This window comes from Stegodyphus dumicola, chromosome 5 (assembly GCF_044657685.1).
Source record: "Stegodyphus dumicola isolate Sdum_Otavi_A_Nest chromosome 5, ASM4465768v1".
Classification (NCBI taxonomy): domain Eukaryota; kingdom Metazoa; phylum Arthropoda; class Arachnida; order Araneae; family Eresidae; genus Stegodyphus; species Stegodyphus dumicola.
The window spans coordinates 192,987,647-193,005,049 of record NC_140772.1 but is presented as its reverse complement, the minus strand read 5'-3'; the positions used below and the strand labels follow the sequence as shown (position 1 = coordinate 193,005,049).

The following is a 17,403-nucleotide window of genomic DNA, read 5'->3' as shown; positions in this document are numbered from 1 at the left end:
AATTTTAACTTAAAAGCCGCGTTTCAGAGGCAACAAATTAATTCCACCGTCGCATAACGACTCAAACTATAACTGAGGAATAGAAGAAAAATTAATATGCATTTGATGCATAGCCAAATCTATAAGCTACATTTCTAACAACCACAGACGGCAGTAGTTGACGTTATCAGAACTCGCCTATAGATATAAATACACATCTACCCGACCTTCAAATGCAAAAGAAATTCTATGTGTGGGCGTGACCAATACAAAGAACAGCAGCGTTAACATAGGAATGAAAGATGTGTTTCACTTACCTTACAAAATTTGCAAACAAGACGTCCACGTGATGTGTTCAAAGTCCGAATTCAACAGTCACTCATTGGTGGTACAAGTAATAAGATACTTTCTACACGTGCTTGATTAAATTTTTATTTTAAAAAAAGAAACCGATCGTTATTTTAAAGAAAAATCTCTCTTCAGGTCTGTTCGAACAATGAGTTAGAACCCGGTTTGCTCTGCATGTGATCAAGGATGCGGAGATGGCAAAGAAAAGTTCCAAATGATGATCAGATTAATAGTAAACAAAAAAGTCCTTCCACGAATCAACCGGTACAGATATGCAATCACAAGTGGTGGCCTTCACAGGTCCGTCGTCTGGAGCGAAATGCCGCTCTCGCCAAGGCAATGGGTAACACACGCCAAACCTCGCCAACTGGCGCGTACGGAGAGTAGATCCTACTGAAAATTGGAAAGGGGGTCATGTCCAGCCCAGTAAAAGTTTTTTCTTTAAAACTTCTTTGCAGAAAAGAGGACAGTGATAGAAGAAGAGTAAAAGCAAAATGTGTCCACAATCAGAAGTCTAAATGACCACAATTATATCTTTTCTAAATTCATTATGTTTCTTCTCTTTTATTATTATTATTTATGTTAAAAAATAAAACTAAAATATGCCCAATTCTACTTCTGCAGACACAAGCTCTCGAGGAAAAAATTTTCACCTGTTCTTAGCTTACGATTTTCCATTCTCACTTGCAATTAAAGTACTGTCTTCTTGCTGTTAATTTGATATCTTCCATTTTTGACTTTCCTTCCACTTCCCCTCTCAATTAGTTTCATGCACTTTTAATATAAATGAAAAACAATTGAATCAGCCCTAATTTAAAGTTTGTGTTTTTTAACTACAAAATAAATATTATTTTTAATTTTTACTAAAGTAGTACATCCACCACTCAACTTTGCATCTTTAGAACAATACAACCACTTAATTTTTGTTTTGTCACTTTGTACTTTTCTCTACAGTTGTAAATGGTTCTTTAAATTCGAGCTTGAAAGCTCTTAGGAGGTAAAGTTTATTTCCATTTCACTGCTTCTTACAGTCTTTTATACAGCTGTTTAGACTTCCTATTCTAATTTTGGTTTGTTTTTTGAAAAATGCATTTTATTATCCTTTGTCTAAAGTTCCAGGACATTGCATTGGGTCAATAATCTTTTTAACTATTTCCAATTATTTCGAAACTTTAGTTTTATACATGGAACTTTAACTTTTACTTCTTACTTTTGGATTGATTCTCGAGCCCACCAGCGGCCGAGTGGTAACGTCGCAAAACACTGGTAGTTCGGTCCAAGATTCGAATCCCGGTGAACGGGCTGGCTGCATGGGCGTTTTCGTGGTTTTCCCCATGTGTAACATATATACGAGCCAGTTTCCTTTAGAAAGTTCTCCACGAAGGCATTCCTCCCCTTAGGCAGATAGCCCTACTGTGCTTTTCCGTAATTAAATAAACCAACCCAATTTGATTGATTCTTAAAAATGATTTTCAGTTTTTTACAATGATTTTCAACAAGTCTCTTTAAGCTTTTTCCTTTTAGCCTCATATTTTGTTTCCCAATTTTACATTTGCTTATTGGCTATTTTCTTTCTTAAATCTAAACCGAAATTTTATTTTTCGAAATTTAAGTTGCCATTTTTTATTTCTACCTTTATAAAGCCTGAGCAAGTTTGCCTTTTCTGTTATTATGTTTCTTTCCAATTGTCTCCTTCTTGAACATTCGACTTCTTTCATATTTCAAGTTATTAATTTTTTTAATTAAAATATCTTTCAAATTTTTGTCTTATTGTTTTTTTTCTATCACAATTTTTGTATGTTATAGACATACTATTTCTATTTGAGTCAGGTTATATGCTGATGATTGCCTTTTAAAATATCTTTAAAAAATTTTCTTTTAATAAAATTTGAATTTTATATAAATATATTCCCATTTAAGTACTTTTATTTTAAATTTAAAAATTATTTTCTTTTGCAGTTCATACAGATAAAACTGAGACACGTAGTTCTGTTTGATAATTATTTTGGCTGTTCCTTGGCGAAGACCAACGAATTATCAGCTATTGTTTATTTTTTTATTTTTATATTAACGTATTTTTTTCCGTTTTATTCTCGAAGTTTTTGTTTTAAATTGTTTTAATTTATGCCTTCTTTCTCTTTCTATCCGTTCCTTTTTATCTGATGCTGATAAGTGATTGAATGATAATGTTGAATTATGATAGTTTAAAGTTCAATCCGTGTTCAGGACTCTGATGAACGAGTTGCAGTTCCGAAGTTTTAAGATGAATCCGAACCAGTTTTCCTTAGAAAGCCCTTCAGTTATTTCTCTATTATAATAACAGCCCTCGTGCTTTTTATGATATTTGATCGAATAAATAAGCTAAATGTTAAATAACGATTATCAATTAAAATTAAAAGGAAGTTAATACTTTAATAACTTCCGCACTTTATTGATTTAAAGACATTTATTTAATATTAATACTTATTCTTTCAACAATTTAAGCGAAAAATCGCTTTTAAATTTTCACAGTCTTATAATAGAAAAGGCGACTATGTGCGCCGTGGACGCACAATGTGTAACTGTTGCCATACTTTGCTTTTACATTTACGATGTAAATTGATGAAAATATTCGAATGATTTGCTCTGGATATCTTAAAAAATGAAAGGAAATGTATTAATAAGATAATTCGCCTTAGTAATTAATTCAACTAAGTATAATAAGATGCACCCCCCCCCAAAAAAAGAGGACAAAAGTTTATCATGCAAATACGAACATCAAAAATTTGCTAGTGCATAATTTCGAACTGTCTGAAGATGGACTACCTTCTGGTTACTATAAACATTTTAACACTTTTTACCGCATTTCCAGTCAAAAAACATTAATACAATTTAAAGAAACGAGAAAAATAACACAAAACATTCTAGGCGATTTGGAAATCAATCGTCAGTAAAATCTGAACCAAACAAGAAACCACACAATTCGTCAATAAAAATTGAAACAATATCTACGCTTGTTACAGTTATTAATACATTTTCGCAATCTTCAATACCTTTTCACGATTCTAGAAGGGGGGAATTACAACAGCTGAGCAAAAGAGAAGTCGAAGAAAAAGTAAAATAGTTTCGCTAACGGTGTCGATGACGTTTCATGAGGCTCCTGGAAGGGAACCCAACATTCCAACCATGAAGCATATTTTTATTTAGGGCAGGTCACGAGAGGGTTTTTAAGGGGTCTGCTCGACCTTAAGACCGCCTCTGCACCTGATGGATTACACAATCTCTTCGTTCTATTTCTGGCCTGCATATTTTTGGGAAAATACACTTGTTCATTTAGTCGATAATTGGCTCTTCATTTATCTTGTCTCATTATCCCTGAATTTAATTTGAAGGTCCAGTAATCAATTAAAAACTGTCTGCAGTTTTAGCTAATTTTTATTTGTGGGTTTATTTCTCTGTCTTTTGAAATCTGATTTTTCAAAACTAATTTGAAAATTTTGTTAACTAAATTGAATTTTGAAACACTTCTGAAGCAAGAGCAGAACATTTGAGTTTAGGCTGTACTAATTTGACAGTTACGCAGTATTCCGATTTACTACCAGAAATCGCTTGTGTTTGAAAGAATTAGACGTTTTCATTCAATAGTAATTACGAAATTTTATTTTTCATTTGCGGAAAAAAACTACTTTGCAGAATTACATTCCAAGCTTTAATTTGAATATTACTGAAGATAATTATAAGTAGTGGAATCAGCTGATAAACGATGTCAGACATTTTAGAAGCATATACATAGATAGCACCTTGAAGACCTTGATTTCTACATCAACTCAACATTAACTCATAACTTCCTCCTTCTTCGGTAAGGCAGCTCTTCTACCCTACCGTCAGACATTTTAGGAGCATATAGTACATAGATAGCATCTTGAAGACCTTGATTTCTACATCAACTCATAACCTCATACTCTACATCAACTCCACTCTACATCAACTCATAACCTTCTCCTTCTTCGGTAAGGCAGCTCTTGTACCCTACCGTAAATTGTAAAATACATTTTTTTAAATTTTGTGAATTTTAATGGTTAGACTGTAGAGACATTAGGTTTATTTTTCGAAGCGAAGAGATGAAAATTTAGCAACGCCTTAGCCGGGAATCGAACCGCGGACCTCTCAATTATGCGCTGAGCATACAGACACGAAGGCTAGTTAAGAAGGCGGGAGAAATACCTTATAAGACTACATATTGAAACTTTCAAATTGAATTTTTCCCTGTTTGTTTGATTATTAAGTTTGCAAGAATAATTTCTTTCCCTGACACTTTTTCAACTCTATGTGGTTGGGTAAAAATGCGAATTTCGTATTTACTAAAACAGTCACGTGACCCAAAGTCTTATTATAGTCAGAGAGCTCATTTTATTGAATACATTTCTTAATTTGGAAACACGTGGATCTGCTACTAATCGTTCAAGAGATATTCAGTCATGGAATGTTTTGTAAACGTAGGAAGGTAGAACACGAACAAAGCAATTGCTTTAAAAATATTATAAGAAAACGAGTTTGTTGCAGATTTATGAGTATTTTTCTTTTCTCTGACCTTAATACACAGCCTAAAAACACTAAAAATCTGCTTTTAATTTAGCATTATAGCTGCTTTACACGAAATATGCTTACCTGAACAAAGAAACCTATTTTATTTCTTCCAATTTTGTGAAAGACCTCTACTGTGCTCAAGAAAGAAGAATTGTTCTGAAAAAAGCCTGAGAATCGTTTCCCCAATTGGATACATGATAAATAATTTCAGTGTTCTTTGTAACAAATTGTGTGTTTTAAACTCTCAAAACCAAAGACTGAGAAGAACAGAAAGAAATAACTATGTTAGGATGAGCTGAAATAGAGCGTTTAAAAGACGTCCTAAAAAGTCTCAAAAGTTCGTGGAAAAAAAATGAATTTTGGAAAGAAGGTCGTGCCTGCAGCGATGAGGCGAAACGGTTTCGCTTTAAAAAAATAAGTAAAACTCCCTAACATGAAGATAAAAATAAATGAAACTGACATGCTTTGTTTCCCACAGAAAATTTCGGTTGTTCTGGGGGGGAAAAAATAGAGGTTGAAAAATCTAGCTTTTACTAAAGTACTTATATAAATGTTTATGACCACATAAAAAATGTTTGGACATCAATTTTATACCCACCTCAGTTCTCGTTGGTGGACTTAGGTCACAATAACCTCTCCATAACCTCAAAATGTCGTAAGTCCAAAATGGAGATTACAGTCATAGTTATAGTGTACAATACTCCACACTGTTATTGCTCCACCCATTGTGTTCCTAATGGCACTCAGTACGCTAAAAGTCAAATTAGCCGCATCTAATGATGCTGAAGAATTACACAGTTTTTCTTATCTGCGAATTCTGTAAATGAGAATTTCATAAGCAAAAGAGTAGAAATAACTGCATACATTTCAGAATTAAACATCGACCGAAATAACAGAACATATAATACTCCTTTTATCATAATGCGAAAGCTGTGTCCAGAATGAAACTATGTTGTGTTGAAAGTGAACAGTTCTCCAAAGAAAAAAAAATTGAATATTTATACACTACAAAATTTACGTACATATCAATATATCTTATTTCTGTAATAAAAACTCCTTTTTTCTTTCTTTACATTATAAGGTATTTCTCTCGCCTTCTTAGCGTGCCTTCGTGGTGTAGCGGTCTGCACACTCGGCGCGTATTGGAGAGGCCCGTGTTTCGATTCCTGGCAAGGGCATTGCTCATTTTTCACGTCCCATGCTTCGAAATAACCTAGTGTTTCTACAGTGGCCCCCGAACTAAAAGGTGGTGGAGGATGATTCTTCACCACCAGAATTTGGCGATAGGGTCTCCTAATTTTCAGTCGCCCTTTAAAAGGGGGAGTATATAAAGTATTTTCTTTATCCTTTCTGCATGCCTCCGTGGTGTAACGGTAGCACACTTGGCACGTATTCGAGAGGTCTAGGTTCGAGAGATTGGTAGCAGCATCCTTTTATTTGAAACGTGTTTCGACACAAGGGCGAAACGGGCACGAAATTGAAGACTGAGACTAATACATTTAATTACTTCATAATAAGCTTATTCTCGTTGCATTTGGCATAATTCAAATACAAATGGAAGACAAAATAATGCGAACACCTGTGAAAAAGTATGACGTATTTCACACCTGCAGTACAGCGGCGCCACTTGCAACGGAAGTATGCCACCTAGTGAGCTTAAAGAGGAAGTCAGTCTCTCAACAGCAGTCACCTACGTTACATGGTTCGATCGAACTGTCTGTGAGAAGTTGAAATGTCAGACCTGCCAGAATTCCAAAGAGGAATGATACTTGGAGCGTGTTTAAGTGAAGCATCGGTTACGGAAACAGCAAACCTTGTGAGGTGTGCGAGGACATATGGTATCAGCCGTTATGACAGCGTACACGAAAGAGTTAAGACGACGTGAAAGCTGGCTGATAGGGATAGACGGGTCCTGAAGCGCATAGTAGCCCGAAAGCACAAGCAATTGTTATCCGAGATAACATTCAAAATGAACAATCATTTCCAGGACCCCGATTTCAACTAATGATTTCAAGCGACGCCAGTGGTGCAGAGATCCCAAAGGCTGACTCCCACAGCAGTGGCAACAGGTAATATGGTCAGATGAATCGTCATTCACTCTATTTCAGACGACCGGACGTGTTTATGTCTGGAGAACGCTCAAAAAACCGTTTCATCCTGACTGCCTCTTGCCGACTGTGAAGCAATGGGTGGCGCCATTATGGTATAGGGTGTGATATCTTGGCGCGGTCTTGAGCTACTTGTTATTCTGCATAGGGGAATTACACCCAATCGCTATCTAAGCATTCTAGGGGATCATGTCCATCCTTTTGTCCAGACTGTATTCCCTGGGGTGCGAACGCTTTTTCAAGACGACAACGACCCTATCTACGCTGCTAGGTGTATTCAAGAATGGTTCTAAGAGCATGATGATGCAATTGAACATCTCGCTTGGCCCCCTCAGTCTCCGGACTTGAAAATTATTGAACATTTATGGGCATATTTGGAGTCCAAACTTCGCTCCCGATTTCCACTTCCATCCGGATTTTCGGAATTAGAGACCGCTCTGCAGGAGTAATGTCTTAACAATCCTTTAAATATTGTCCATGACCTTTATACATCTATCCCACATAGCATTCAGTCTGTACTTCAGTCAAAGGGTGGTCCAACCCACTATTAATAAAGATTTTCCATTATTTCACAGGTGTTCGTATTATTTTGTCCTGCATCTGTAATGTAACCGCTCATGATAGTATAAATTATGGTGGACTCATTCTAGCAACGAGGGTGCCCTCTGGTGAGTAGCCAGAGAAAAACTTCTGTAAAGGCCAATGGATGAAACTGTTAGGTTGTATCAGACCCCTGCTGTGTAAACTCTTAAAATTATATGTTATTTCCGTGTGTAACTTTGTAATAAATTATTTTTACATAATAGAGGACTTTATTATGACCCCCATCCAACACGACTCTCCTATAAAACTATATTTAACCCTTATAAATTTAATATGTTGTTCTCAATTACACACATGTTTAAAATGCCAAATTTGAGAAGTTTCGGGATTACCTCACAATACATTTTTTATCAAAAATCTATTTGGAGCTTTAAAGAAAAGTATAACTTCCGTTTTATCAGTTTAAGCCAAAAGCTAATAGATTTTTCCCATCGGTATAAAAAACTTGATACTGAAACTGGAAAATTTTTGCTTATATTTGAATATTTTCATTAAAAACTGTTATGGTATTCAAGTAAAGTGCCGCTTCCGGTTGCCCAGTTTTGTCTAAAATCTAATCAACTCTTTCATGAATGCAAAATGTTTAAATAAATACGGGAAATGGAAATTTTTGGAAGTCTCATGTAAGGGTTACAATAGGCGAAAAAATTGTCACACACCATATACACTGAGAGATATCATTGTAAAAATAGTCAAAATGTGTTATGGGGACCCTAATTCGTTCTTATTCTCTGAAAACTCACTACGAATTTTTCGACCAAAATTATCGGAATCATTTGGTTTTTCATTTTTATAATGTTTTACATAATTTACTTATTTTTTAATTTTTTTTAATGTATAGTGTTAATTTTTAATGTATACTCTTTAGATTCCAGCTGTAAGTCTTTAGATTGTAAGCATTTTCAATCCGAAAGTTTACGGGTAGCTGCATAGCCCCACTAAATCATGACCGTGATTCAGATTCCATATTTGATACTGATATATCATTTAATTTTATTATTTCAGATGAATAACTTTTAATTTTATTATAAAATGTGTAGTTATTGCTAAAGTGTAAAACTATGGGAAAAATTTGATGTATAGAATGTAGGAGATTACTGATATTCGGGATGATTGAGTTGATAGTATATTTTTCCAATGTATCGGCTAAGCGTTTTGCTCTGTATATATGATGTGTTGACGAGGGTTTTAATTTTTTATAAATATATCAGCTACGTATATCATATAGTGCACAAAAAATATTTAATTCAAAATAATATATATGCATTGATATAAAAAAGAAAAAATCCAATGCAGAAAGAGATTGCCAAATAAAGCGATAAACGTTTAAGATTGGTATCGCAGTTACATGAAGGGAAAACCAGTTACTTGCACACATGGACGTCAATTCAGCAGCCGCCCAGCGGGCAACTTGAGGCCAATAACGAGATGGCGTTATTCACTGTTGCGTCATAGCGGGTAAAAGTGAAGCTCCAGATTTAAAAATAGCATAGGCGCTTCATTGAAAAAAATGAAACTGGACTTTTTTCTTGAGGGAAGGAGGGGTTCAGTTTAAAATTCAGTGGACATAAATTGCTTTCGTCTATGTAAATATTGCAAAAACGCACCAAAATATAAATGTCAGTTTAATGACAAATTTATCTGATTATCATAAGTACTTTTGCGCTAGAACAAACTTTTGTTCATGGAGAAAATTCCTTTTTAGGTGCTGCACAATTTTAGTAAACAAACAATTTTTTAATTTTCAGAATTAGTTGGACGTTTGTCAAAAATTAAAGGGCAGGTATTGATACTGAATTTAAAGGAACCATTGTCTTCAATATTTTGTTTTATTGAAGCGGTGAAAACATTTTTGCAAAATTTGCTTTATTGAAGCCACTACATATTGGAAACTCGGATCGCGAGAGCCTATCATCATAAACAAACCGAAAAAAAAAAAAAAAAAAAAAAAAAAAAAAAAAGGAATTAAAAAAAAAGAGAAAAAACTATCTTGATTGACGAATGGGATTCCCGATATTTCCGGGTAACACACAAACTGGCAATAAATTATTATAAGAAGTGTTTTGAGGTAAACTCTGATGCACAAGTCACACTCAAATATTTCTGGAAGCGCCATTTTAATATCTTTTTTTTCGCTTAATTCTCATTTAACAAAGTCTAGAAATAGGTAATTTAATGGACAGTGAATTCGATCTGAATGAAATTGTATTACAGGCAAAGACTTGACCCCGAGGAATGTGTTGCTATATTACAATATTATCTCTAGGCAAAGCCATTGCCTTGGAAGTTAATAATAAAAACGTAGAAAAAGGACTACAGAAACATAAAAACGAGATCGATAAGAGACAGAATAGTTTCAGAAGCAGCAACAAAAGATGTTTCTGGAGGAAATGTCCTGAGACGTAGAGAAAGGGTAAAAAAAGATTGCCCTAGTTGATGTGCAAAACAGCATAAGATGCTGTGCAAAACAGCATAAGGTGCATCGTTTTATGTAGCTATATAACCCTGATAAAGTAACAGCAAGCTACAGCATAAGCATTTTTAGCGATAATGTCATGTCTCACGTTAGAAACATTTTGAAAGATAGATAGCTGCAAATCACTTGAAAATTTTGAATGAACAAATCACTGGGACGCACTGGAGACCCAATGAGTCTGAGGCAGAGTCAAGTGGTGCTAGCTGATCTTTTTACACGAAGAAAGGTCTCCTCATCCGAATCATAGCATCATTTCCTTCTCTCTTATGATTTTCCATTTACCGTCCACTGCAGACACAATTTCGTATAAATACAATCAAGTTAAATTAAGACTCGATAATTTTATCGGTTTAATATTGTGTTTATAGTTTGGGGCTCAGATTTATAATTTCCATGTTTGCGTTGGGAATATATGCACAAACTCTTACTGTAGAGTTTAAATAAGCAATCATCCGTGGTTCAAGACTAGATTAATCTAATTTACATTAATTCCTGTGCAAAAAACAGTTTCGGTTCACGAGCATTTCGGATGACGAACGGCCTTCGGAAAGGAATTACATTCGTGAACCGAGGTTTCATCATATTTAATACGTGAACCGAGATTTCACCACATTTCCATGTTTTGCGTTTGTCCACATTTCCATGTGAATATACGTACGAAGTCCTACTGTAGAATTTAAATAAGCAATCATCTGTGGTTCAAGAATGAATTAATCCAATTTACATTAAAATCTACGCGAAAAACAGTTTCAATTTACGAACATTTCTGATGGTCAACGGCCTTCAAAAATGAATTACATTCGTGAATCGAGTTTTCGCTTTACTTCAGCCTGGTACACTGGATATCATTTATATCAGTATTTATTGCCATGATGCAATAATGCTTATTGTACAATATGTAAAATTAAAAAAAGAAAAAAAAACACATTGTACTAGTAAAAGGAAAGATTTGTTTCTGCTTTAAATCTAGAATGAAAAAAAAAATTAAAAAAAAAAAAAAAAGAGTCTGTGTGAGCCCATCATGTAACACAGGCTAAAACATCCGGAAATCTGGAACACAGATTATTGAGGGTGCTTATGTGTATGTGAAACAACATTGCTTAACTTAATTAACAAAATAACAAAATAAATAAACAAAATTTTAATTAATAAATAAATTTATTTAAATATAAGGGTGACACTATTTTTTGTTAACATTCAGATTATTCTCGCTTAATCGTCTGCCTACACCGAAAAATTTCATTCTTTGGAAGATTAGAAAATAAGCTTGCAAATAAAATTTAGTACGATTTTTTTAAACATAATTAAGCGATTTTCAATGATTTTTCTGACATGTTCATGAAGTTGTTTTTTGTCATTGTAGGCCTCACATCTTTAAATTTTGACAATATAAAATTTCTGGTTTTCAAATTTTTATGAAACATTACCTCGCCCTTTATTAAAAAAAACAAAACAAATTGAATAATAACTTAATATTTTCTTTCTTGTTCTTTACACACTTTTCAATATTTTCTGTATTTTCTAAAAATAAGTTTCTTCTCTTCAAACGATACTGGGCACCCTTGCTGCACATGTAATAGGAAAGAAAATTTTTTTAAATTAAATTTTAAGCAAAATTAATTAATTTTTAATTTAAACTACATAAGAGAAGAAAACTGAATAAATTGAAATTTTATACAAAGCAAATAAAAGAAACAGAAATATATGGCTTCATCTGTAGCAGAGGCTAAATTTGTAGAATGCTATTAATTTATTCTGGCTGCAATTCCCAGCGACTACACACGCTGATTAAATGAAAATACTTGTGCTGGACAGACAACATTCAAATAATCTGGGAGAGTTAAACTGCAGATATTAGTATGAAGAAGCATATTAGGCTTTGGTGTTTGGTCAAGGAATTTATAATGAGAATAAAAGATTTAACGAATATTCCTTCTGTAGACGTAATTTAAGACTAGAATGAATTTAAGGAATTTATAATACGAATAAAAAACGTAATCAATTTATTTTAGAGCCGTAATTTAAAAATGGAATAAATTTTAAAAAACTGTAATTAATTTATATCTTGCTCTAGTAGTTAGAACTGGAATAAATTTGAGGAATTTTAAAAATGAATAATAAATATGATGAACTTATATTTTGAGCTTGTAGTTTAAAACTGGAATAAATTTAAAGAATTTTGTCCTGCCTTGCCATGCAAATTTTTATTGAACTTATGCAGTTTCTAATGATTATGGTATTTCGGTGTTTTCTTTCAGAATTTCAGGAACTAAAGAAGCAAAGCTATGCTGATGTTTGAAAGGCTCTTTTGAAAGTGTCATTACTTGTATCTGTGCTGTGGTGCTAAAGGAGAACCTGGATTCTCATTAGCAGGCAAAGAGAGAAAACCCCGGGTTGTGCAGAGCTTCGCATGGTCTTCGCAGGTGTTCTTCATGACGTTCTCATTTAAAATGACGAACCGCCAATTAGGTCTGACGCAGCTGCTGTGTCAGCTGAGAGACGAAGTGTTTTGAAGCGGCGCTTTTTCAAGCATCGGGGATACAGGCACCGACATCTGCGACTCTGATGTGGAAACGATATTTGCATGTCAGTATTGAAAAGCCCAACTTGCAAGGATGTTATAAGAGCAAAAATACTGAATGGAAGATCATCGTAGCTCTAAGCGAAATTATGCAGAGCTTACGAATTTACGGGACAATTTATGATAGTTATCAACTATATATGAGCACTATAAGCCACACTGAAAAAAAAGGATCTTATTTTCTAACCCAAACATCTTTCTTTCAAACGTACTTTGATCTGAAAAGACACTTTCAGTGTGCTAAATTTTGAAAAAAAAAAAAAAAAAAAAAAAAAAAAAAACTAACTTTATAAGGTATTTCTCCCGTTTTCGTAGTGTGGTGGTCTTGCACGCTGGGTGCGTATTCTAGAAGTCCGTGGTTCGATTTCCGGAGAGGGCGTTGCTCATTTTTCATCTTTCCTGCTTCCAAAAAATACCTAACGTCTGTAAAGTGGCGCCCGAACTAATAAGGTGGTAGGTGATGATTCTCCACACCCAGAATTTGGCGACTGAGTCCCCTCAAACCCCAGTCGCTCTTTAAAAGGGGAAGTATATAAGGTATTTCTTCCGATTTCTTAGCGTGCCTTCGTTGTGTAGTGGTCTCCACGCTGGGTGCGTATTCCAGAGGTCCGTGGTTCGATCCCTGCTAAGAGGATTGCTCATTTTTCACTTCTCCAGCTTCCAAAAAAATACCTAATGTCTCAAAGTGGCGCCCGAACTGAAAGGGTGGTGGATGATGATTCTCCACACCCAGAATTTGGCGATCGGGTCCTCTAAAACACCAGTCGCTTTTTAAAAGTGGGACTATATAAGATATTTCTCTCGCCTTCGCAGCATGCCTTCGTAGTGTGGTGGTTTGCACGCTGGGCGCGTATTCCAGAGGTCCGCGGTTCGATTCCCGGCGAGAGCGTTGCTCATTTTTCATCTCTCCTGCTTCCCCAAAAATACCTAATGTCTCTACAACTTTGGAACCGATAATTTGGAATGTTTTTTTCACTTTGTCTTTTCTTTCAGTAATTTTGAAGAAATGACGAAAAAACTCGACTATCAAGGAAATCAAGGAAGTGAATCAGTAATCTTCTTTTAAGCAGTTTCAGCTAAACCCAGCCATCAGCACAACATATACCTATTTACTCGAACTTTCAACAAAATGATGATGTTTGTGCATCAGAAACTTACAAGGAAATACCAATTAGCGCTCAAAACTAATTTCCTTGTGGATAATAACTCCACCTTCGGCAATCACGCCACCCCTAAATATCAGCCTAAAAATTACCATTAAGTCCCGAAAAGTCTTGTTTACGAGCATTTATCTAAGAGCGTTTTATGCAAACTAATGCTCCTAAGACAGAATACCACATAACTCTTAAATACGAGGTGTGATTCACCAAAAACCAAAGCATCTTTGCTTAAGTAGGGTATTAACAAGGGCGGAGAGAATTTTGTTCTACTTGTACCAACAAAACGATTAGACGAGGATTGATACTCGAGTATTTTCTGCGGAGATTGTTTTCATTAGCTTGGTAATGAGCAGCGAAGCGTGAATAAAATACATTATGGATGGATACTCTAGCGGTTGAATCTGTAATTGACTTGGTGGGGTTAAGAACCAGGCGTGTACTAACCAGGCCCGTTCTGTAACGTAGCCCAAATCAGGCTCGTGTTGTGGGTGGGCTGAACAAAAGAGCAGCATCCCCTGCTTAGAGAATAACAGCCTGGTAATGACAATGTATACAGCGCTTAATCCTTAAGCCAGACTTTCCGTTAAGATTCTAAAAGGATTGTTACTGGAGATAACTGTAAAGACAGTTTTCTTCGCTGCAGTTCGAATAAAAATGCATTCTGGATATCCTTGCTGTTATATCATAAGCAGAAAAATTACAAACTAAAAACAGATATCACGGAAATGCGGTATTTACATTTGAAAAATTACACACGGTGAGCCTAAGATAGGCTAAGGCTATTGACAAATTCTAGGAGTCCATAGAGGAAGAGGAAAACTGCACTTTTCTACTGGACACTGGCCTTGGAAAAAACAAATATTAAGTAAAGCAAAATATAATATAAAAAATAGCGAAACTTTTCTTGGAGTCAAGCTCTTCACATGTATGAACAGTAAGCACACCAACAATTACTCAAATCGTACGCAATAAGCAACATTATACAAGAGTTTCGAATATCATACTTTATTTATAAAAAATACTGTTTATTCCCTACAGTGTTGCCACTGCTCGTTTTGAGATGGTTGATTTTTTTAATAAAGAATTCGGACGAATTTTAATCAAAATTCCAAATTTGGTTTTCCAGGATTCTCCATTATTTAGCTTCTTTAAATATAATACAGGGCGATAATTTTTGGTGGGAACAATTTGATTCGGACTTCCGTTTTGATACTAATAGCCCTTCTGAGCTAACGCCCATTTGGGCTAATAATATTGCCTTTTTCTATACCACATTATGAAAATATATTGAATAATGCAACGAAACGGTTTCAAAATGATTATATAAATGGCAATACCTTTCATATATTTTAGAACATACGTGTCATATCTGCCAGTTGTTAATGCTTACGAATACACAAGGAAAATTAGTTTTCAAGTAAGCTATTACTACATGCACCTTATAATTTTAACACAAATGTATGTTTTCAATTTAACTTTAAATCGAAAATTTTAAATAGGGGCCAATCAACGGTTTGTTTTGAGATTTTTAAAATGAGAAATATTATGTTTCCTTATTGAGTTCATTGAATTTGAAATGAAAGGAATAGTGCATGAGGATGCGTTATCTCTTGTACAAAAGCTAAGCATTTGTTTACAGGTGCCTAATATAATCCTCTCTTATTCTCAAGCTCGAATTTCAGTTGGTAATTATCATATATATATCTGTAATATACTCAGTTTCACTAGCATCCTTAAACCAGTTAAAAGATTTCTATTAATCTTTAGAAATCAATATCGCTCAAAATTAAAACGAAAATACAAGCACTCAGAAAAGGAAAATCCTTCCGTTTCGAAATACTCAGCATACTGTATTCCTTCTTTTAAAAGATCAAAGGTTCAATAGGTTTTTATTCAGATCAAAAGGTTTTATTCATAAAAGCAAGGTAATCAGTGTAATCTCTTTAGAACAAATAAGCTTAAAGATGGTTCATGTCAGAGAGGGAGCAAGTTACAATACTTCTTTGTATAATCTTCGATCAGAAACCTGTTAATTTTTTAATCTTATCTGATGGAAGTAAAAATAAATGATACATTGTAGTGAAGAAACGATTTCGTTTTCATGGCAGGCGTGAAATTGGCAATTAGAAGGCTCTACTACTCGATTTTTAATAGCTCGGATAACGTCAGTGAGTTAAATTTAGTTCAAGAGAACAGAAGTGATTCGTTTCTTGGGCGAGTGGTCAGTAATAGATATGTGCTGATAAGATATTCATTAGAAGGGTTTCGAGGATTTTAGCAAGAAAATGAACTTTCTCTTTCGGTTTTTGTTTCGTAAGAAGAGCTGTTTCCTTATAATCTGAGACGCTGTTATGCAGTTTATCTGCAAGCCGGCATGTTTAATATGATATGTGACATGTTGAATATGATACTGAAAACTTACTTTTCCGGTTTTGGATAACCTAATCAAATTTCGGTTTAGGATTTTAAAAAATTTTATCTAAACCTAAAAATACAAAATAATCATTTGCATGATCTAAAGAATGGTGGGAAACTCAAATCGCTCCTGGTGGCATGCACGGTAAAAATGCACGAAAACAGTTTTTTTCTTCTTTTTTAATTAAAAGTTTTTTTCGTTAACAAAATAAATAAAAAAGAATTTAAATAAATTTTAAACTTGCTTACAAAGTATTTTTCAAAACATACGTAAACAGTAATAATAATACCGCAAAAGAAAAAAAAAACTTATATTCATTTTCTATCCGAAATCTAAAATTTGGTGTCTGTAAGATATTTTTGTTGGTTACACTTCGTAATTCAAATATATTAACTGGTAAATATTAAATTCTTAAACTGACGTTTATTTAAAATAGTTCTAACATGTTTAATTAATCGTAAAGTTATTCAGATTTAAACTAAAAGAAATTATGAAAACTTTCTAGAGAAATTTTTCCAAGCAGTATAAAACTTGAGAATAAATAATGACAACTTAGTCTCTTTACCTTATTTATTAAACTTTTCTTCGACGCATAAATAAAAGTAAACGTGTTCCTATGTTAAGTAATTATAAACTTCTTTTGTTTCTTACAACAGCTTGACGCCTGATGGCGTTTTCATTTCATAAAACTTGTAGCCTAGGAGAACAATTACTAGAAATTACCTTCATCATGGATTATAGATGCTTATCAGTCAGGGTTTTTTCTTATTAATTTTCAACTTTGGAGAAAAATCTATTCGCATATGAATATGATAATGAATGTAAAATGAAAATAATATAAACTCGAACTTCGAATAATTAAATTTTTGTGACACTGTATTTATATTTTGAAATCTTTGTAACATTGTATTAGCAACGGATTCATAATTTAAATGTTTTTGCGGGCCGCATAAAATTACTTAAGGGGCCGCATGTGGTCCGTGGACCACTAGTTTTAAGTCTAGTGATTTCAAACTTCATCTAAAGACCATGAATAATTACAACCCTTTAACCATACAAGATTTAGAATTTTGGTTTAATATCCAATGAATATATTATACTAAATGTTGATTTTAAGTATTCATTTGATACTGTAAAACGCATGATTATATTTCTTGATCTGGAGG

At 34.0% G+C, this 17,403-nt stretch overlaps 1 protein-coding gene across 4 annotated transcripts in view; it reads right to left on the bottom strand.

The window, feature by feature from the left end:
* LOC118181454 (ETS homologous factor-like) overlaps window positions 1-17,403 on the bottom strand; it is a 212,595-nt gene that overhangs the window by 102,445 nt on the left and 92,747 nt on the right. The window contains exon 1 of one of the 4 annotated variants that reach the window (XM_035350641.2): window positions 297-633. The exons of the other annotated variants lie outside the window; for them this stretch is intronic. The gene's annotated coding sequence lies outside the window, so the exon portion shown is untranslated. Of the gene's footprint in view, window positions 1-296; window positions 634-17,403 lie in introns of those variants that run through there. 4 annotated transcript variants of the gene reach the window in all.